General features: G+C 39.6%; 1 protein-coding gene across 46 annotated transcripts in view; it reads right to left on the reverse strand.

The window, feature by feature from the left end:
- LPP (LIM domain containing preferred translocation partner in lipoma) overlaps window positions 1-24,484 on the reverse strand; it is a 657,925-nt gene that overhangs the window by 252,204 nt on the left and 381,237 nt on the right. The gene's annotated exons all lie outside the window — the stretch shown is intronic.

Raw genomic sequence — 24,484 nt, forward strand, 5'->3', positions numbered from 1 at the left:
ACCTTAAAACAGCATGCTAGGGGTCCTGGGATCGAGTCCTGCATCATTCCCCCTCCCCAAGGAGCCTGCTTCTCCCTCTGCCTATGTCTCTGCCTCTCTCTGTGTCTTTCATGAATAAATAAATAAAATCTTAAAAAAAACTATTGTGCTAAAAATGCACTAGGCCACTTATAAAAGAATGCATACTGCATGATTCCAATTACATAGGGTGCATAAAGTAAGCAAATTGACCAAGACAGAAAGTAAAATGTGGTCACGAGGGAGGCCGAGGAGGGAGGAATGGCGAGTAATTACTTAATGGGTATGGAGTTTTAGTTTGGCAGGATAAAAAAGAATTCTGGAGATGGATGGTGGTGATGGTTGCACAACAACATTAATACACTTACTGTATTCTTCAAAAATGGGTAAGATGGTGGATTTTGTTGGATACTTTAACACAGTAAATGGGCAAAAAGAACAAAACAAAGAGAATCAATTTAAAAAAATCAATAATTTTATACATTTTAAAGTCAGTTTAGGAAACATTTTATAACCGTTAATCAGTATTTGCATTTATCTCTAGTTCTCATACATGGATACATACACATATGGCTAGAAAGATATATCCTCAAAATGATCCAGTGGGCATTTTAAGGGAGTGGTTTTAGGCGCTCTGTAGGCTTTTCCTATTTTCCAAAGTTTCTAACACAACCACAATTTACTTTTTTTAAATCAGAGTGTGTGTGCACATGTGTGTGTATATATACATTTATATTTTTTGAATAATATATATGAAAAATATCAATTACTTAAAAAATTGACACACACCGAAAAATAATAGCATAGTCTCCCAACTTGTGTATGTGTGTGTCCATAGAGAAAAATAGGAACATAGTCAGACACTGAAAATGATTTAAAAATATTTTTAAAAGGTGCAAAACTGCATCAGCAGGTGTAATTTACAGAAATTTAGGTTTTCATCTTCATAGTTTTTTTCCATATTTTCCATACGAAAGAAAAAAGTCACCTCAGAAATGGTAGCTGAAAACTGGTGAATGGTTAAAATGATCTCAATAATTACTTTTGAAATTAAAATCACAGGATTTTAATTGGTATCACAGAGTTCAAAACATTACTGCCAATACAGGGACACTACTAGTACACAAATTTTCAGCTGTTGCACACCAAGCCACACACACACACACATGCACACCCTCCCCCAGGAGTTCTTGTCAGAGAGATGCAGACATAAATCTCTTACTTCCGTGCGCTGTATCAACACCTGTTCACTTCACAGCACAGCATTCTGCAACATGAGCTACAGCTAGTGAGAGGGCTCCTCTGAACAGCGTCAGAGGTAGATACAGCAGAATCAGTAGGGTCTGGTGTGGCAATCGAGAGCAGTTTTTGTCTTAGAAGCTTTTCCATTTAATTATTTCTCTCAACAATTTAGAATATGTATAAGAAGACTCTGGGGCAGCCCGGGTGGCTCAGTGGTTTAGCGCTACCTTCGGCCCAGGATGTGATCCTGGAGACCCGGGATCGAGTCCCACGTCAGGCTCCCTGCATGGAACCTGCTTCTCCCTCTGCCTGTGTCTCTGCCTCTCTCTCTCTCTCTCTCTCTCTCTGTGTCTCTCATGAATAAATAAATAAAATCTTAAAAGAAGAAGAAGAAGAAGAAGAAGAAGAAGAAGAAGAAGAAGAAGACGACGACGACGACTCTGAAGGCACGTGGCTCCCGGACTACTGAAGACACCAAAGCCAGTATGTCTAGCTTGTTTGCCCAGAAATAAAATCATTTGGGAACATCAAGATGTAACCTTGGAAGCTCTCATTTCTTTTCTTTTTCTTTTTTTTTTTTTTAAGATTTTATTTCTTTATTCATGAGTGACACAGAGAAAGAGGCAGAGGCATAGGCAGAGGGAGAAGCAGACTCCCCACTGAGCAGGGAGCCTGATATGGGACTCAATCTCAGAACCCCAGGATTACAACCTGAGCCAAAGGCAGATGCTCGACCACTGAGCCAACCAGGCACCCCATGAAGCCCTCATTTCTTACTTCCTAAATATCAGACAGGGAAGCAACTATCTGGGTGAGGTCCTGCACTCATGTATTGATAAAACTATCATGTCATCATGTCAAAATCAAGAAAGCCAGTATTTCAAAGTGAATTTTCTCCCCAAATAACTGTGAAATGAGATGGTAGGTCATCACTTTTGAACTTGAGAGGTCTCCGAGGCTGCTCTTTATACAAATCCCCATACAGTACACTACATTGAGTCCCTGGCATGCATGTGGCTGGCCCTGGATAAAATGCCATTATGATGAGGGTTAATTTGATGTCAGTGTGTTCAGTAGTCTAGGAACGTAGTGACAGAAGAACCTATTTCCATAGCAAACTACCTCATACATGGAATCATCCCTTCTATGTGTTCTTGTCTAATCATGCCGGGGTTTGGTGAAAAGTACCAAGCACAGAACCAATTAGCCAAAGAACAATAAAATGTAGTCTCAGTGAGAATATAATAGTATAGGTATATTTTTACATGGCTGGTAGCGCTGGAAATTGGAATAATTCTTTTGGTAGGTAAACTGGCAGTAAAGAGCCATTAAAACGCCCATAACTTATGTTAATTGCATATTTACAAACTATTAGAGGACGCTTTAAGAAATCATGGCACACTGATCTGATGGAATGTTCCCAGCTGGTAAGCAAGGGAACATGTATTCAAAATAAGTCTATAAAGAAAAGCAAAATAATAGTGCATATATACAGGGACAGAACCATTGTGAATCAGTAACATGTTAAGCTTAATGGGTATCTTAAAGATACATAGTCATGTGATTCGATGTTTTAATACAGCCATACAATGTTTTTTCCCCTCGGTATTGCAAAGGTTGTTGGTTCTATTGCCTAATTACGTGCAGCCTTCCGGTTCTCAAGTCCAACTTATTATGATACCCTAGTTCAGTCCACGATCACTGGTCCCCTAATCCACTGCAATACATATAACAAATACATGTAGACATATGCTTTTATATGTATATTTAAAAAAAAAACCTGAACTCTAATACAGCCTCTACACTGTAACCAGAATATTTCTAAAACCCAAGGCAGATCATCTCCTTCCCTTACTAAAATCTCCTGAAGATTGTCATTGCTCTTAGAAAAAAATCCAAATTCCTTCTTGACAGAGCCAGGGCTCAGCTTTCTAGTCTCCTCTCTTCCCTCCCCAGGGCTGGATGCTCCAGCCATCCTGTGGGTACCTGACTTGAACACTTTCCAGCCTGCTCCCACTTCTCCACTCTTCACAAATATTCATCCTTTAGGTTTCAAATGAATGATGCCTCTTCTGGGAAGCCTAGGTCTAGGTGAAGTGCCCATCACCGGTTTCCCTTCAATTGATTGAACTTCCTATATGATAACCCTCGTCCATTGTTTTGCAATTCTTTAACCTTCTTCCCACCTCCCCTCCCAGCTTCCTATGGGTGAGGACTTGTCCTTCTCATTCAACATGATGTTTTTAGCATCTCACAAACCCGTACTCCATAGCACTGGTTCAATGAGGAAGTGTGATTTCCATAACTGACAATTGCTGTAAGCAAGGGAGATGTTTAATTACAAAACAAAACAAAACAATAATGGCAGTCGTTGGTTCAATTATAACTGTCCCATACTCTTTTTGGTCTCCTCCCAGTTTTGTAAAGCTGAAGCCTTAGTTAGATGAATAACTAAGTAACAAGTATTTAAGTATGATAGTGGATTCTATAATTCAATCTAATTAAAATGATATTCTGGGTTACTCTAGGTGTTTTAGGTTTCTTAGCTGTAGGTAACAGGAAATGCGGGGAGCGTGGTTCAGTAGTTTTTGGTTATAATCAACTACTATAACAGAGCCAACCATTCCAGTCTCTTAGTGTTACTCAGAAGCCATTAAGTACAAAGAGATGAATAAAAGAGTGGGATCCCTTCTCTCAGGAAACCCCCAAGTCGTACAGGGGTTTCTCATTGCTCAAATTTGCATGTCGGTGGTAAAATTTAAAATGTAACCACCTTTGAGGCACAGTCTGAAGAGAGTTGTCTGGGGCAGATGGAAGCACAAAGAAATTTTTGAGAAAGAGGAAATAAAGTTGGCTTATTTATGTATTATTATACAATATCCTTTACAGAACTGTGGCATATTAGAGCTTGAAGGAATTCAAATGTCATGAACTTCTACTTTCTCCTCAAGGAAACAGGGCTCAGGAAGGATTCACCCCAAGTGACAGGCCTTGACAGGGTCAGAATTAGAACTCAGTTTTCCAGACTCTAAGACCAGCGTTCCTGCCCTTACACCAGAGTGACCAGACTTAGCAACAAGCCTACAAAAAAGGCAACAAATCCAGTTTTGTTTTTTGACAAAAGTGAACCTCAGTGGATAGATACCAGGCAGCACTGCGTGGAATCACCAAGAAGGCTTGATGGGGACAAGTTGGGTTGCTGTGTTTTCATACAGGAGTTTCCAAAATAGTAGTGGAATTCAGTAAGGGAAGCCACCAGTGTGAGCAAGTGGCTATATTTGCTACAGTGGAAACAAACAGACCTTCGTTCACATATTTCCAAAGGAATTTGGGTGACCGAAAGCAAAGCAAAAAAGGAATAGGTTCTGTGTCACAGTCCTTAGGGATTCTATAAGCAAGATTTGCTAAGACCTCCCGGATACTTCAAATAAAAGATGGAAAGGACATCACATTCCCAGCACATTAAGCTCATAGCAAAGTCACTAGATGGTTGCTCTGGTGGCTTTTTTTTTTTTTCTTTTCTTGTAGAAAACATGCTCATTTTTAAATGATCAGTGTATCTCTGTGATTTCAATGTACATCATTTATACTACATATTGTATGGGAAAATAAAGTTTCCTTTCGAACATATTTGTTCTCAGAAATGGAGACTGTTTGTCCACTTATTGTAGATGGACAAAGGGGGTGAATCACAGAAGGGTATAATTTCTAAGGAGAGAGCACTTCGCCACAGAGTAGGAGGTAGGGAAGAAAATGTTTTCATAAAAAGCGACTATTAGGGACAAATAAGAGCTCTATTCACCAAACCTGTACATATCCCTTTATCCTTGTAAAACAAGCTATGAAAGCCCATAATGACTAACTGCAGCAAAATTACTCACATTCTAACTTTGCATAATCGCTAAAATGGTTCTGGTTTTTTAACCCTCCCCCTTCGACAATTCTGCACTCTTAAAAAAATTTTTTTTTCAACCACAGCACAAATGGTTATAGCAAACGAGTGTACCAGGCACATCTGCTGTTCCAGAAAGAATTCACTCTCCTGTGCCAAATCCACGTCTATCGGAAGAAATAAAAATAAATTGCGAGCAGGTTCAGCAAATGCCCAGATAAATCCTGCAATGACCACATGGAGTAGATGCATTTCTGGTAGCTGGTGTTGCCTGAAAAGGGTGAGGCAATGGAGCAATCTGGAAACAACGATTGCTCTCCCACCAGTCTTCATTCCTCACTCCCGGAGGGCACAGTGGAGGTAGCTCCTTTCCCATTCTCTCCAGGAGACTATTTAGAGAATAGTTTATAACCTCAGAGGTGAAGGGAAATGGGCAAAGTGCTTGCAATAGATGGATAGTCATCTTAGTAATGACAAGAGCAATGACAGTCCTAGTTTGAATGATCCCCCAAACCACTCCTTGCTATGTTGTCCATTTATACTGAGGAAAGCTTTGCTGATAGTGTCTATGTGATATTTTAGACTGTGCAGTGCAGAAAACATGCCAGAATTTGGAGTAATAATTTGTTTTCTCTTTTCTTGACAGCCACTGCCAGCTAGAAATCTGAGGATGGCTTGGGGGAGAGATCACCATGATTTTGGCCATGATACATGGTGACTGAGCTCTGTGGACGAGCAAGGGGAGGGTGGCTAAACCAAGAGCAAGGTATTAGCACCACTACTGAAATCCTTTATCAGCTGAGGGGTGCAAATGGCTGATAGAGCTCAATCATTCTGGACTCCTCCTTCCAGAGGCACCTCCTTCTGATGATAAAATGAAGAGTAGTTTTGACCTTTTGTTTTGTTTTGTTTTGTTAATTACAAAATACCAAGCAATAACAAATTCAAAGATAAATAAATATTCTTTGGGACCCAATGTTTAAAAAAGATTTTATTTATTTATTCATGAGAGACACAGAGAGACAGAGAGGCAGAGACACAGGCAGAGGGAGAAGCAGCCTCCACGCAGGGAGCCCGACATGGGACTCAATCCCAGGTCTCCAGGACCACGCCCTGGGCTGAAGGCAGCGCTAAAATGCTGAGCCACCTGGGCTGACCAAGGACCCAATTTTTAATTGAGATAAAGTCTGAAAGTCCTGAGTCAAAACAAATTCACTTATGTTGTTTTCAGTGTCTTCTTTACAAGCAAGGGATTGCTTGGGAAACTGTAAACATCTCTGGTAGCTTAAAACAGCTAAGAAACACCTTCAATCACAGATAAATTCTGATACCTGAGGTCCTTTGGAATGGCATAAAAACTGAGACCATTCTCATTCTGATACTATTTTCAAGATTCATATTAATAAATCTCAAGATCTATATATGTTGCAGAATGCTAACCCCTTTGTTTTCAACTGTTACATGAAAATAAGAGGATGTAGGTACACCAGGGTTGCTTAGTGGTTGAGCATCTGCCTTTGGCTCAGGGCATGATCTTGGGGTCCCACATCGGTCTCCCCACAGGGAGCCTGCTTCTCCCTCTGCTTGTGTCTCTGCCTCTCTCTCTGTTTCTCTCATAAATAAATAAATAGGATCTTTAAAAAAAAAACATTAAAAAAAGAAAATAAGAGCATGATTAGAGTCCAATATCTGAATGAGAAAAAAATCTGAATGATTATTATAGTATTAGAAATATAGGTATTTTGCTTTTTCTTCCTTCCTTTTCTTTTAATGCAAGCATTGTATTTGTATTTAAAATAAAAGCTTTATGTACAGAGAAAAACAATCTATCTCCAAACATCTTTTCCTTTCAAAGAACACATTGCATCTTCCCAAACCACCCTAAAGCAAAGAAATATGATATTAGTTGCCTTAAATACATGACTTTAGAATTTCTTTTTTAAAAATGGTGTCATTCATACAGTCATTGACCATTAACTGACCACCTTCTAAATACCAGCAGTTTTGCCAACTGCTGGGTAACAAGTTATGGTTCCTAGCCTCAATGAATTCAACTGTAGTTGGGTGAAACAGGCAGAAAACCAGTGGAAACTTCTCAGATTCCCAGAAGTCTGACAAACTCTACTTGGAATACAGGGCTCTATAGCAACCCATTCATTTTTTAAAACAGAACTGAGTTCCAGCCAGCCAAAGAACACTGGCTTAAGAGGCTGAGAAGGAGGGTCCTTCTCCTACTCTGACTACAGGATGACATTAGGTGAGCTCCTGTCTTCTCTGTTGCTTAGCTCCTTCCCTTTCAAGGTACTGGCTAAAAATGTCTTTCACACTTTACATGGGCAGCTGAATTCGAGCTTCTTCCCCTGGTCTGCTCTTCCTGATATCCCATGTATCTCCAATAAATGTCATCACCTAGGTAATTCTCACGCACTCTCAAGTTAGAGAACTGTACTTAAATACTATGTAACTCCAGAAGTTACCATATTCTAATATTCATTATTCATCCTTTCATTTAGTTATGGTAGCCCAAGGATTAAGCTACAGAAGGCTATCAAAGCTTCATTGAGGAATGACTGCATTGATGAATGAATATATTCAAGTGTAAAAATCCCCTGTTTTCTTAATTTTCTGTATTTAGTCTGTGTGTGTGTGAGCCCTTGCGATTCTGGGATGACTGGCATTATAGAAATACAAAGAAGATGATAGGTAGTGTGAACAACATCATTATTTGGTAGGAAAAGAGGAAATCACTTTAAAAAATGATAAAAAAAAAATCACAAATGATCCTAGGCATCAGAGGTGCAATTTATGGACTAGCCATTTTATTTCTATATTTCTTCACTCAATACCCCAGCAGTTAAAAAGCAAAAAACAGGGACACCTGGGTGGCTCAGTCAGTTTAGTATCTGCCTTTGGCTCAAGTCATGATCCTGGGGTCCTAGGATCGAGCCCTATGTTGGCTCCTTGCTCAGCAGGGAATCTGCTTTTTCGTCCCCCTCTGCTCCCTGTCTCATGTTCTCTCTCTCTCTCTCAAATAAGTACAATTTTAAAAAACAACAAAACAAAACAAAAAGGCAGCAAAACATAAAATTTCCCAAGGATACCATTTGTAGATGGTACACAACAGAAATACTTAAGAAGATATTTTACTGTTAGAAAAAAGATAGTTCAGGGCACCTGGGTAGCTCAGTGATTGGGCATCTGCCTTTGGCTCAGGTGGCTCAAGTCCCACATTGGGCTCCCCATGGGGAGCCTGCTTCCCCTTCTTCCTATGTCTCTGCCTCTTTGTGTCTCTCATGCATAAATAAATAAAATCTAAAAACAAAGAAAAGATAGTTCAACTTTTTGTTTGTTCTGTTGTCACTCCATGGTTTTTTAGTGATGGTTCAACAACGTATTTGCTGTTTCTCAGAGCTGTGAAGGATAATGCTGGGTGAATCCTCACGTTAAGATACAGTTTCTACATTAAAATAGTAATACTCATTTCAGAAAATATGGGAGATAACAACAAGATTATTAAAGAAAATAGCAACATCCATAATTCAAAACCTCAGTGTTAATAACTGTTATATTTGGTAAATGTTTCTATGCACTTACATGTACATTTGTATGTGAGTGTGTATGTGTGTATATGCATAGTCCATAGGAGTACTGGTGTTTAAAGGTGAACCTCATTGGTTAGCAATTTAATATCTTATTTTTTTTCATTTAACATATCACATATGGATTATGGATTGAAAAATTCTTCAAAAAAGCTGTTTACAGTGTGGTCACCAAGTAGTCAATCAGCCTGCACAGATGGGAATAAAGGCAAGGGACCTCCTCACCATGCATGTTTCACTGCAAAGCCAAGACTAAGATGAGAAACAATAAAGATTCTCCCACTGTCCTGAATTGTGCTATAGTCTCTTCACAAGGTAGTTTATTTCTGATAACAACGATTTGAAGAGGTGCAACGGTACAGCAAAATACCAGGCATGCACTTCTAACAAAATGTCAGCTCCCCACCTACTCACTTCTCATGACTATCAGATGATCTTTCCATCAGCCAAACTATACACATGCATTTCAGACCCATGCCAAATACCTCAATGATAAACCCTGTGATATTGAATTTCAAAAGTCTTGTTGTCTCAAGACATTTGATATTTGAGATGGGGCATCTAAGAGCATTTGTTTAATATTATTGTTACTGCCATTATTACCATTATAATTACTGCATTCCTTCTATCTCTGTAACATGTGATTGTTAGGAAGCCAAATACAGAATGACAGGACCAGGGCTGTGTTGAAGAAATACTAATCTGGAAGCCATATGGTTATGAAGGGCATAAAGGCTGCCAGACAAGAAGCTACTGCAACAATCCAGGAAAGAAAAGATGGGGCCCTCACAGGGGCCAGAGTTTGAAGGAAAAGTCTCCTAGAGCATTAACTAAAGAGTTTATACTTGTAAAGATTGTCTCTGGATACATTTTCCTAGCAACTTTTACCCTGTACAATGATATTTCCAAATACGAATAGATTTGAAGTAAATGAGACCCTCTGGTGCAGCTAATTTAGTGGAAACCAAGCAAATACGCTCGAAACACTAAGTGTTAAGACAAATATAAAACTGGGGCACCAGAACAAAGAGAAATAGAATCACGGCATAGAGCTGTCATGACTGAAGGCCTCAATTTGGGCACTCAGATTTTAGTGACACTATCAACACTTCGTAGTTTATGGCTCCTTTAAGGAAGAGAGTGATTTGTTGCTTTTAGGAAATGTGAGCAGCACAGCACCTTGCATATGTCTTACAGAGGGGGCAGTTTTGTGGGGAAGCACCATGTATGGGTACAAATGACCTAAATGATGTTACTTCTGGCCAAAATTCAAAGATTTTATTTTATTTATTCATGAGAGACACACAGAAAGAGAGGCAGAGACACAGGCAGAGGGAGAAGCAGGCTCCCTATGGGGAGCCCGACACAGGACTTGATCCCAGGACCCGGGGATCACAACCTGAGCCAAAGGCAGACACTCCTTAATGAGCCCTCAGGGGAAAGGGAGAAAGGAGCATTAGCACACTGACCAAATTGTACCATATTTTACATATTTCCTAGGCTTTGTCTAACTAGTGTAACTAAAATTGGGATTCAGAATTAGAAAGGAACTATCAATTTAGCTTTGTCAAACAAAGCACTAAACTAAATGTTTCAGTGCTGAATCTCACAAATTGAGGGCCTCAAAGGTCATGGGCCATCCAAAAGAACTCAGTCAAGGGTGTCTAGGAACACTGGCTCTGACCTCACTACAGGTAGCCGCGGTCAAAGCTGCTGCAAGCCTCACCACTCCCTAGTATCCTCCAATCGGACGCTAGCATCAACTAACCATTTGTCTCCTTGCTTCACTGTGGTTTGTCCTTGGATCAAGGGTAAAGAGAAATACTTCTTTGGTAATAACTTGTCTATTTAAAAAATGAATGATTTGCTTTAGGAAATATGGAACACAGTGTAGATGATAAGTGTCATCTATATAAGTAAGAAGCATCTATATAGACAGAACATAACCTCAAATACTGTTATGAAACAAACCATTAAGTTTGGTCAGCTTTGGTCGACTTATCCGGATCTGTGATATTGTAATTACTGCCCCAGAAAAAATGAACTACGGTTCCACATTGAAGAACCAAAGAGGGTACGTAAGTCTATGTAAAAAGAGTGCTGTGTGGGGCAGCAGAAACAGAAGCAGGCACACCCACAGCACTGCAACAGCAAACAAAACAGTAGTAACAGAGCAAAGATAAACTCCAGCATAAATGCTGCGAACAACAATAGCAAACCCTCTCGTGTTCAAATGGAGCTATACAAACCAAACAATCCGTGTCTTTGATTCATAAAATTTTTAATAAAGTCTGTAGTCTTCAAAGAGTCCACAAATAAAATAGCTGATAGAATTAGTGAAGTTATTGTGTTTAATGATCCTAAGCTTCAATGTATAAAGATAAAACTATTTTGAGCCTCCTAAGTTTTCAACAGTAAAGTAATAATACAACATGACTTTGGTCCTGGAGTACAGGGCACTAAAACTTCATTTCAGAATACAATTATTCTAAAGATGTAACAACATTAGAGTTTTCAAATTGTAATCGTTGTTCTCTAACCCACATGAACATGACAAGGAAACAACATACAGGCACTGAGAGTTTCGTGCACAGTTTCCATAAATATATTGTAAGGTGCTTCAACAATATGTAAATACTCTATCGATCCATGGATAAAAAAGTACCTTTCAAACAATAGAAGTAACAGATCTGCTTTCACTTTCCTTTAAATAAGGAATTAGTCATTCTTTTGCAAAAGTATTGGGCGCTGAGGGAAGGAAACACAAGAGGAACTTACATATTGCTTAAACGAACTAAATGTATTTTTGTTCCTCCTAATTTTCTGACCTTTGCCAATGCCCGGAAGTGATAGGATTAATGCAAAAGTAAGCACATCGTATATATTGAAAACTGTCTGAAATAAGACTCGTGTAAAGAAAAGCATCCCCCAATAATAAAATAAGCACAGCAGATGACAAGGTACGGGGGCTCTTTGGAAAAGGGAGAGATTTACGATAGAGCTCCCGGGATTCAAGGAGTTCACAGTGCAAAAGAGACAGGGTAACACTGGTGGATGCGTAGCGCCTGCCGTTGGGAACGCTGAGCAGCACAAGAGAAGTGACTCAGGTTTCAGATGGGACTATTCCCAAACTGGCAGGCAGAGAGGAGGCTCTCCCAGCGATGCCTTCTTGGGGGGATAGAATTAGAACACAGAGACGGCTTCCTGTGGTGGGCTTGCGTGCGCCTGTGTTGCAGGAGGGCGGACTGTTTCGAGCAGATGACGTGAGCAGAGAGGCACAGGCAAAAGGAGAGGGCACTCTGGGAGAACAAGCAAGTTGGGCAGGAATTTAGCAAGAGCTGATCGTACTACGCTTCGCTCCTTATCTTAGTGTTTGACATATAACTGAGGAAGGGCCTATCACCCTTCCCGCGTTACATTATTAGGAAACTGAGGTCTAGGGTGAGATGAAGGAACTTGTCCAAGGTTCTAGCACAGTCTCACGTTAGTATCCGAATCTGGATCTCGTAATCCCAAAGCTGCCCTGTTGGCCTCTTCTGTACTAAAAGCAAGCACCTACATCGAGGCTGTACAATTAGGTCAGGAGAGACTGTGAAGGCTAACACCTGCCTTTAATTTTAGTTGACAACTAATCTGATAGAATTAAGGGACGAATATTAAGGCAAAAGAAGGGCAGGGGAGGAACACTGAGTGCTGAGGGAAAAAAAAAAAAGAACACGTTGCAAGAACAATTACTCTCTGAAGAAAGGGACTCTTGTTTCATTAAGAGTAAGGACATACACAGCTCTGATGCAAATCACATCTGTTTAGCTGAGGGTGACATTTTCAAACAGTCTTGAAAAAGGCAGCTTACGAAATGTTATTAAAGCCTTATTGTCATAGCAATATACACAATATTCTGTATCCACATATGATCTCAGTTTAAAAGATAATATTATTCTCAAATATCAAAGTTTTTTCCCCATGTGTGGCGCCATATAAAATTCTTTCCTCACAGGACAAGCAGGGGAATTTAATTATCATGTTAACACATTGCGAAAATTAAAACCACATCAACAATGGCCACAGAACCAGAAGCATGACTTCCCATTCATTAGAAACCATCACGGTTCAATGTACTAAATACTTGAAATTAACATTTTGGGGTACTTTTTTGGTACTGCCTGGGTTTTTAAAAGGAGAGGAGGGAGAGGGCATAAAGGAAATAAATGAATTATCCCCTAAGCCTCTTAATTAGTGAGCCCACTGAAAATGAAAACATATCTATTTTATTTTAAAGGAAACAAAATAATACTAGATCCTAAAAGATTCCTCACTAATTTAGACTCTTGAGTGCATTGCATCAGATAATTCTGGCCATTAATCTCTTAATCTAAATTCAAAATTCAACAGACACAAAGCACATAACCACTTTAGGAAAGGCTGTTTCAAAACACACTGCCTTTTTATTAGCTTATTACACAAAAATTATGGTAATTTCTTAATAAAGTTATGGAAACAGGCCACATTATTAATTGTATTGCAAATATAATATTTAATTAAAGATACATTATGTTGATAGAATTTAGCATCTGGCACTCAGGCTTTGCAGACCATGTAGAGCAACAGCATGAAAATAATCACTCTAAATGCCCTCTTGTGTTCCAGCCCTCATCAGAGTCAACTTTGGAACACCATTTAAGGTCCATTATATCTTGCGGAAATATCTAGGATGAGGGGACAAACTCATCGCAAACTGTCACGTATTACATCAGCCAGCATTCTGTGGTCCATTTCTCTTAAGATACACAGGGCTTTTCTATAAGCAGGTGTTAGTGAGAGGGCTGCTGCTTTGTGGGGCCTAAAGCACAACCAACTGTTACTAATTTTTTAAAACAGACACTAATAATTTTTATTAGTTCAACACCAAGTTTTCTTATATATACTCCCAAAGTTTTCTAGATTCCTTTCTAATGTCAATTAAACGAAGTCAATGGTGGACTAATGAGACCTATTTAGTAATGATTCATAATTTACTGCACTTGTACTGTTCCCTGCGGGGCTTTTCTTCCTCCACTAAACCACAATCATATCTCATTACCGTGGCTTCATGACTACATTCTGGTCTAAATTTTGTCCCTGGCATTTAGTTAAGAAAAAGATTTTTCTATAATACCTATAGAACCTTATCCTTTTAAAAATGTCAAATCAAAGCACCCTTAACTTAAAAATACTGCCGTCAAATTACGACAGCTAATCTCAACAACATTAAGAACAAAAATATTTTAAAAAAAAACCAGCAACAAAAGAAGTTTTTTTTCCCCCCTTCTGGTTTAAAAGTTATTTCATGTTGCTATGAAGATAGAGACAAATCTGCAAACAGCCACTTCTGTAGGTACCGATGACCCTGCTCTACTTAAAAGCACAGTGCAAAGGATCTCCAAACCTCATCCTGCCCCAAGGAGACCCCCGCCCCCAAACTGCAATCTTTTATTACAAGATGTAGCCAGGAACTGCATGTGACAGCACCGGGAGGATGGACTAAGAAACACTAGGACAATGTTAATAATGTTGCTCTCTCCATATAAAATAAACGTGTGTGTATTTGAATAGAAATAATCTTGGCAATTCAGATATAAAACAAGTACACTTACAGTTTTTTAAATGTTTTTCTCTCTGAAATACTCATGTAAATACATAGTAATAGTTACTAGGTTTTCAGTTATAAACGGTTTTGACATCCTCCACTTGAGAATTTTAAAACCTGGATCTATAGCCCCAGGGCCAAAGCAATGTGTCTATGCATCAACCTTAGGACTAAAAGAGGAATGCCAAGTCCCTCATGCTGGTCAGGCCAGCGAGGGAGCAAAGGGGGCATTTCTTGTCTCTTCCTTCCTCACTGACAACAGAGTTCCCAGAGTTCTGAGAGCAGTCTCTCACAAATACACTCAGTTACCAAGAAAAAGGCTCAAAATCAGAAGTCAGTCTTCAAAAATAAGGAGAAGAAAAATAAAAAAAGAAAAAAGAAAAAGGTAACATAACCTGATATACCCTGATCAAAATGTTAGGCATACGAAGAGAAAAATGTAAATGGAAGAGGGTGGCAGGCCAGTGCAATTTACAACTCCTATGAACTTGTTATGAAAACCAAGTATTAAAATGCCAAAGGCAACAAGTTCAATAAACTTCTAACATATTATTCTACCTTTCTGAAGACTCTGATTCTCTAAATGAGTCACCAGTTCTCTGTGGAATCATAAAAAAAAAAAAAAGTTATGTCAAATGATTTATTTATTTGTTCCTTTAGGTTCTCTGAAATGTCAGGTCCCTAGAGAAAAGATCGAATGACAGGTATGTTTGCTAGAACTCAGTGGAAATGCTTTACATTTCAGTCATTTTTAAAATAAGAAATAAGAAAAAATATAATTTCTAGCCTCTTATGGCAATGATGCTTTGTTTCAATAATGCCAAATAACTTGTGTTCAAGTTTTCATGCTGTTGTAGAAATATTGCATGGATGGAGTTTTTCAGGGAGGCAGGAGTTTATATCTCAGAAGTAAGTTAGACTGTCTTCACCAGTTTTAACATTAAAAAAGAAGTGGGTTGAAGAGATCTGGGGTTGAGAAGTAGGATGATGTGGGAAGTATTAAAAATTAGGCCCACATGCAAAAACATGAAAGAAAAAAAAACAAGCAATGGGACAGGATATAGAATAATCAGATATAAAACATGAGACATGAATCATCCCAATAAATAGACATATTTTAAATAGAAAATATCCTGTGATTATTTTATGTCATGACAAAATTTGCACGTATACACAAAAAGACCAAAAGTAAAAAAAAAAGGAAAAAAATCTAAACCTATTTTTTTTCTAGTCTAAAACTGGAAAAAGGAGCTTACTTTTTAAAGAAAAAAAAAAAAATCCCTCATTTAATTCTTGCTCTTATCAGAGAACCTTCTTTGTCAGTTTTAACAGCAGATTAATCACTTTCGCAACCTACGGAAAAAGTTTTCTGGAAAGCATAACAGCCTGCGAGTGTAAATGACAGTATTACTTTTCCTGCAGCTCAGCCGCCTACAAATTCTCTCTCATCCATGACTCAGCATGAGGTAAAGGGAGCTAATGAAAAGGACCACATTTCCTTTTAAAATTTATGAACTTTCTTTCAGCAAAGAGAACTGTTAAAAAAAAAATCCCCCAAAAGCTTGATAGAAAAGAAATGCAGCTCTCCATGAATGCTCCTCAGTTATATACCTAGAAACTTCCTTCCAAGTAATGCTAAAAATAAGTGTGTTATCTGCCTCCCATACCCAAGGCTTAACATGATAATCGATTAAGGATTTAGTGTGTAGATACTTCCATATTACATTTATCGCATTATTGGGGGGGGGGTCAAAAAGTTGCTATGCTGAAACCAAAATTTCAAGAGGAAAAGACAGAAAACATAGAACTTTGTGGTCAAGAGAAGGGACTTGTCCTGGGGCTTTCCCTCCTTGTAAAATACCACTTGATTTGATTGTGTAAACAGCTCTCTAGAAGTGCTCAGGTTCTCAGGGAACCATTACAGAGGTGGAAAAATTATATTTTATGATATGTTTTCTTCTACAGAAACAAGAAAAAAAAAAGATGTGGTCGCTTTGTTGGAAATGTTTGTGAACTAGTGAGTCCGTTCTCATAATCATTCATCAAATATTTACCGAGTGTCTGATCTCTACTAGACCATACATCAAGCACTGGGCAGCAGGGACAGGAAGTTTAGAAAGTTAGGGTCATGGTCTATGTCTTTGTGGAACCCATGATGGGTAGAGAGATGGGTGATCATGTGGGAGGAGGCAGTGAGGGAATGAAGATATCCAGAATCGGGTGAAAACTGTGGGGATTAAAAGTTCAGGGATCCCTGGGTGGCGCAGCGGTTTAGTGCCTGCCTTTGGCCCAGGGCGCGATCCTGGAGACCCGGGATCGAATCCCACGTCAGGCTCCCGGTGCATGGAGCCTGCTTCTCCCTCTGCCTATGTCTCTGCCTCTCTCTCTCTCTCTCTCTCTCTCTCTGTGACTATCCTAAATTAAAAAAAAAAAAAAAAAAGTTCAAGGAGAAAAATACAGGCGCATATAGCAAGGGTATTTAAACTAAGTAGGAGCAGAGGAGGTTGATGAATATATCTCAAGGCAAATGACATCCATGTTGAGACATGGCAATAGAGGGCCGGGGCAATAGAGTGTTCCAAGCAGAGACAATAGCATGTGACTGTTCAGTGGCAACTCAATGACCTTGGGGATCTGAGAGAAGTCCAGTGTGGCCAGAGCACTGGAGGGGAACTTGTAGGAGAAGAAATCAGAAGAGGCACAAAACATCTAAAAAGGAAAGTGCTATTAATATTTCTATTTTACATACGGGAATGAATCAAAAATGGTTACTTGTCCAAGTTCACGCAGCATGGAAGTGAGATATCGACATATTTCTGTTTGATTTCAGAGTCTATTTTCTTCATCATTCTCTTATACTATGGGGCTAAGGAGATAAGGTGCTAGACAGGGGAGCAGTATAATGAGATGCGCATCTTAGACGCAGCTGAGTGGATAAACGTGGGCACAAGGGGAGTGGCGACAAGGAAATCAGTTAGAAGGGTATTACCAATGCGATAGCCATGCAGTACATGTGAGATGATGGTGATTTGTAATCCTTTACAGTCAGTGCAGATGGAAAGAAGTAAAAGTCTGTGAAGTATCATGAAGGTAAAACTGACAGTAAGGGAAAGAGGGGAGTGTAGAAAGAACACTCAGACTTCTGGCTTGGGAAGCTAGTTAGATGGTGACCCCATTCCATTTAACAACACAGGAGTAGAAGGAATTCTAGGGAGAAGTTGTAAATATATTTTGACATGTTGAGGTTAAGCTTTCTGTGATATATTCAAATGCACCTGGCCAATAGGCAGTTAGAAAGACCTGGATCTGGGCAGCCCGGGTGGCTCAGCGGTTTAGCACCACCGTCAGCCCAGGGCCTGATCCTGGGGACCCGGGATCGAGTCCCACATCAGGCTCCCTGCATGGAGCCTGCTTCTCCCTCTGCCTGTGTCTCTGCCTCTCTCTCTCTCTCTCTCTCTCACTCTGTGTGTGTCTCTCATGAATAAATAGAATCTTAAAAAAAAAAAAAAAAAAGAAAAAGAAAGACCTGGATCTTAAATACAAGAAGGTTGCTGAAATGGATTTATAGAATGACATTATAATACAGCCAGAGAAGTGAGAGTCAACAAATCAAATATGGGAAGTAGAATAAGAACAGACTCAAGGAAAGATGCTCCCACCCCCTCACCACCAAGGAAAACCAACATCCAAAGGGAGGTGGCAGAGAGGAGCTATGAAGATCGGGAAACAAGGAATTATTCAGAAAAGTAGAAAAACCTAGAAAACTTAGCGAGATGGCCCGAAAGTACCTGCTGCAACAGGGCAGGTAGACTAAGTGAAACTCTAGAAGGTCAGCAGTGAGGAGATAGGGCTCAAGGGTTGAACCACAGAATCTACATTAGATAGAGAAAGAAAGAAAGATTGGTGGTCCAATGCAAGTAAAGGTCACCGAAGGCCAAGACCCTGAGGAAGACCAGAGTTAGGAGCTGAGAGATGGGGGAATGTGGGCTTATGCTCAGAGGGAGTTTTTGGTTTCTGTTGTTCCAATTTTATCATTAACGAACCAAGAAATGACAAGACCTGGAGTGTAATCTGGGGAATGGTGGCTGCAGCTGAGTGGAGATTAAGAGTCACGGGAGATAAATGGTCAAGGGGCTCAGAAGCTGGGGTACTAAGCCCTCAGATCTTCCAAAAAGACAGAAATCTGGGACACAGGTGAGAGAGTGAGTCATATGCCAAGTGGTCAATGAGTGACAGCTAGGGCCAGGAGACTAGGGGATGACAGCAATGTGGAAGAAACTGTGTTTTAGATGCTTTCCACACTGAAGAAGCACATATTAGTAAACTGCAACTCAAGAATGCAAGAGAAACTGCCACCAGTTCTGCTGTTCGTTAACTTAGAATGAACACGAGGAACTATTTGACAGACAACAGCTCTACTCCCAGAGCAGGTGGGCAAAAGCTTTTCAGGTCTCCACATGCTGAAGACAGAACACTAGTCTGTCCACATTTACTGTCGTCTGTGTCTGCCATCACTTCCAGCCACCATTCCCAAAGATGACCCTGGCATTCTCACAACTCCTCCTGCACCTTTTCCGCTCTTCCTGCTTTTTAGCATCAAGTGCCCATGGCTTCTCTACTTTACACTGTTCTTCTGTAGGAAATAGCTAGCCTTCTGTGATGGTCAGTTTTGCTAGGCCCTCCAGCTCCCGGATATTCAATCAAGCACTAAGCTATCTACGGCTATGAAGGTACTTTGCGGATGTGATGAAAGCCCATAACCAGTTGACTTTCAGGAAGGGAGATGATCATAAATAATCTGGGCCAGCCTGACTGAAAGTTGGAATGGAAGGCCTTGAGATCAGAGCTGAGGCTCCTTTAAAGGAGAATAAATTCCACCTGCGGACAGTAGTATCAGATCTGTAGCAAAATTCCAGCCTGTGGATGTTGGATTACTTAGCCAGTCCACACAATCGCATTAACTAAATCTCTTTATCTCCTACTGGTTCTGGTAAAACATTAACTAAAATACCCTCTCTAGGCATAATCAGTCACACCCTGGCTGATCACCAACTTTAGGCGGAAAACAAACCATTCACAAGGGCTGCCAATGTAACTACATGACTGTATATAGGCCATATATATGCATCTTGCTGCATTATGGTTTCCACCCTAAACAAAACTGTGAGCTTGCTTCTGAAGAAACACACCTTCCTACAAAAAGCCAGTAACACTAGTAGTATATCTTCCTAAGGGCCTTTCAATAAGTCAGGGACTTCCTGGACCCCTTGGAAGGTTCCAGCTGTCACATAAGGAGGGGGAAGCAATTACATAGTAGAGAGAGCTACCCCAAGTGTCATAATACTCTACATAGGAAATAATTAAAATCAGGAAGAGGGTCACAAAAGGTGTAATAATAACCATGGAGAAAAAAACACGAAGAGGCTAAAGTCGTAGATATTACTGACACATCAATCCTTTATAGTTTATATCTGCCTGCCATTATAAGTAAATAGTGAGTGCACTGGACCATATTTCTAAAAACCGGGAAAGAAAGGATCCATTGAAAAAACAACTTCGGTAGTATTATTCTCATAGGAAATGGGACAGAATGGTGTTACCTTTCGGTAAGATATCTCTCGGTACTGTGTCACTTGTACAGCATATAGTATTACAGTTTGTATAAGCCATCGTTTGAACCTGAGCTCTTAATCCAAGTCTTTAAAAGTATAATTAGAACTGTTAAATGAAGCTCGACATTAACCGGAAGTACCATATATATATTTTTTTCTTTTTATTTATTTTATTTTTTTAAAGATTTTTTTTAAAGATTTTTTTTTTTTTTATTCATGAGAGACACACACACAAAGAGAGGCAGAGACATAGGAAAAGGAAGAAGCAGGCTCCATGCAGGGAGCCCAATGTGGGACTCGATCTGGGGTCTTTAGGATCACACCCTGGGCTGATGGCAGCGCTAAACCACTGAGCCACCCAGGCTGCCCTTTTTTTTCTTTTTAAATTGTGATTGTTTTTGTTGTTTTTTAGTTTAGCTTAGTTTTGTTCACACAGACACATAATGAACATGCATGACCTTTCTGTGCTGGGATAGTTGAAGCTCAGCATGTCAATGATGAAAGATCTTAGCCGGGATCCCTACTTTACACATGGTAACTGAAGTTCCAAGGAAGGTAGATAAACTTTCCAGTATCAGGAGATTAGGTGGAACCAGGTCTAGAAAGCAGGTTTCCCAGATTTCTGCCAGCGTTCTTTCTACTACACACGGCTGGGTAAGAAAGCTTTAAAACACATTCGCATGCACACCTCCATATCCCTCGCTTTCCCTACCCTTAGCAAAATCCCACGGGATGCTTTTGGCAGGACTCAGAGATTGCTTTGGCAACTCTAACAGCATTCCTGGAATCCATTTGTAAATGCTGGTCAGCAGAGCCCGCTCATTCCCTTTTTGGTATTACTCACTCAGTAAAGGTTAAGTGTATGTGAATTATCACAAGTTTATTTTTGTTCTCCTACCACCCCCTTTTTTTGGTAAGTGATCATTGACTACCAGGCACAGGAAATACATTTCACTGAATGATTTTTCTAAAATCAAAACTCCATCTGGGCTGGAACTAAGACAAATTTAGGGATGTTCATTTATAACATTAATACCAGCTACACTAAGCCACTCAAAGATGATCAGGGTGTTGAAGGGGTCTCCACATTTCCTGAAAGTACTTCCCAGGCTGATTCTTGGCTACCCTGCCATCTAACATGCTGTGTGTAGGAACAGCATAAGCAGCTGGTGATCGCATTGTGACTCAGTGCACCACAGGGAGAGAGGGCCAGAGGAGGAACTAACTCAGAATTGTAGACCACACGTCTCAACTAGCAAGTACTAAATGTGGTCTCCTTCCTTGGACAGATCAAACTGAAAAAGGGAGGGAGGGATGCCAAAGTCAATCTCCTTAAAGTGAGAACTGCCCCCCCCCTAAAAAATTCACAGAAACACACAAACACTGGCTATCTTCACTCTGGTTTAAATTAATATCATAATAGCTACAATTAGCAGCATAACACAGACTGATGAAGAAAATATCACAGAAAGAAAAAGTCTAGGGAGAGGGAATGAAATTCAAACCCCTAGCGGACATCTGGAGAGACAAAATAAAGTACATAAAATTTAGATACTAAGAACCCAACTTCTGGTTGCTACAAAAAAACTAATGAATCCAGATCTTGCAAATACCTTGCAAAGAAATCATAATGGTCACTGGGAATCATAAAGGTCACTTAACTTGGAAGTAAGTTACTATAAATAGTGGACTTGTATTTAAGTGTTCTTTTTCTCTCTCTCATCAGGGTGGCTGGCAAAGAAGAGCAGCTCTACTCAGTAAATATTTAAAATAGTGCTAAAAATCATAGTTATACTTTTGTTTTGAGATAGGTTCAAGTACCACAATGATACATGGATGCAGGAAAGAGTCATCTCTTCTTGAAAGACTCATTCTGTATGTCTAACACACTATATTTAAGACAAAAATTGTTTCAGTTTCTATTCTGAAAGACACTGGGCAATGACAAGAGAAAGGAGGAGGAAAGAAGGGAGAGAGAGAAAGGTAAGCAGAGAGATGAAAGAAAGGAAAGGAAAGAAAGGAAGGGAAAGGTAAAAAAAAGAAAAATAAAGACAAGAAAAGGAGAGAGGGAGGAAGGGAGGAAAGAGGGAGAGAAAAGCTAATAATAGTTTTTAAATTTGTCCTTATAGGGATGCCTGGGTGGCTCAGTGGTTGGGTGCCTGCCTTTGGCTCAGGTCATGATCCCGGGATCCGGGATTGAGTCCCACATCGGGCTCCCTGTGAGGAACCTGTTTCTTCCTCTGCCTATGTCTCTGCCTCTCTCTCAGTTTGAGTCTCTCATGAATAAATAAATAAATATTTTTTTAAAAAAAAAAATAAATAAATTTGTCCTTATAGATGTGTATTGCTAAAAGGTGCTTCATACTGCCAAAATATCATATACGTGTACACAAACCTACATACATATATTTACACAAATTTATAAAAAGTACAGATATTAAAAATGGCTATAAAAATATTTATATACATTGGGTATACATAGAAAACAAAAGAGAAGTAGGCTCATTATAGAAAGTTTAATATAGAGAGAAGTAGAAGTAGTATCTCCCATAACCCCAGAAATAACAGAGTATATATATCCCTTTAAGTGTTTTAAAATATGCATACGTACTTATATGGGTATGAAAATATGAGTCACAATTCAGAAAATATAGAGATTTGTATCTAATTAAGAAAAATATATAATAGATGTGGATGGTGTTACTTCCCATTTCACATAGAGAAAACGAACGCAAAAAAGAATTTTTTTTTGCAATTGTCAAAGTAATAAAAACAGAAGTAGGATTTTTAAACCTAAGACCCTGCAGTTATACATAGGAATATCTCAGAGAATTCCAGATTCATTTACACAACCAGAAAGTATTGGGGTAGAGAAAGGAGGAGAATCGAGAGACAACTAGATGAGTGCGAGAATAACATTCGTCACTTACACTGAGGTTACCATTTTGCAAAAAATGCTTCTGGCTTATTTCTTCGTAACTCAACATTTTCATCCAATGTTGTTGTTCCATTTTTCTCATGGGACAAGAGGCTCAAAGATATCAACTACATTGGTTAAGGTCACCAAGCCAGTAAGTGATGGAGCTAGAAAGAACTTCAATGAATGTCTTCAAACAGATTATTCTACAGGTGGCAAAGCTAACACAGAATACATAATGTTCTGTGCAGACATGTAATTCTCTTCATCATTTTAAATTTCTGATTCTGAAAATCTGCTCACTGGTGACAGAGGAAGTGATGGAAATATCACCTCTTCAGGGGTATATAGTAGATGCAGCCCTTCTCCCCTCCAACTCCTATCATTCTAGACAGGATATGTATACAAAATTTTTTTTCCAGACAAAAACAGTCAGGATGTTGGAACTTCAAGAGTTCAGATTCGGTGGTTTTAGTCTGCTCTGTTATCTGAAATAAAGAAGACTGACCTTGAGGCACTAAGGCATAACGGACACTGGACTGCAAGCTAGGAACCCATACTCAGAAGTCAACCTCACTGAACAGCCCTGCAGATGAGTAAGCCATGTCTCCTAGCTATGCTTTTACTCCTCTGCAAAACAGAGCTAATAATAGAACGGATGGACCAATGGCAAGTAATGGGTGAGACACCTGGCCTGGTGCTCGGTATGTGCAAGGGGCTAAGACCACATTGTGCCAGCCTGCCAGTTACCATCTCAGAGAGTGGGCCAACAGCCAAGTAGTAGCAATAATGTCATTCCTCTAAGTCCATATCACTGGACTGAGCAGTGCCCATATTCACTCAAGTCTACTTAAATCCTACATATTTAAAGGAAACTTATTAATCGTTTTGAACCAAAACAAATTCTTGGCCCATCAGAAATCTGTAAAGGGCCATAAACTATCAAAGAGCTTCGACTTTTCCTGAACGAATTCTGGGTATATATAAACTCATGGCCTGAAGTCAAATTAGAACCATTCTAACAGCAACCAACCGGGAGCCTCAGCTGTTCAGATCAGGGCCTTAAATCAACAGCCTGTTGTCGGGGTGCGGGTGGGAGTGGCTATTCAGAAGGTTGGAAGAATTCAGTCAAGCTTCCTTCTATGCACTTCCATGCATCTCCAGTCACTGCTGGAAGCCAGTGGTCCAGAAAGATAATCCGAGGTTACCCTCCAAATCCAATCAATACCCCAAAGAATAATTTTGTTTTGTTTGGTTTGGTGGAGTCGAAGGGAATGACCCCAAGCAGCCCTCAGAAGCAAGAACAACTGACGAGAACCCATTTCTCAGCATCCTTCAATCAAGAAGTCCACGTCATCAGCAACGCTAATTTAATAAAACCGGAGCGGTGGTGCTATAATTGGATTGCCATTACAGCTAGTGGGTTTCCAGGGTAACTGTGTTCTTGCCACAGATAAAATCCACCTAGCAGCACAAAGATTAAGGGTTTGGGAAAAGTCAGCATCAAACAAGAGGTCAGGAATTCTAGTTGAAGAGAACTACACCAAAAGCAAATTAGTTAAAGTGGGCAAAATTCAA

The sequence above is a fragment of the Vulpes vulpes genome, chromosome 3, assembly GCF_048418805.1.
Source record: "Vulpes vulpes isolate BD-2025 chromosome 3, VulVul3, whole genome shotgun sequence".
In the NCBI taxonomy this organism is placed as follows: domain Eukaryota; kingdom Metazoa; phylum Chordata; class Mammalia; order Carnivora; family Canidae; genus Vulpes; species Vulpes vulpes.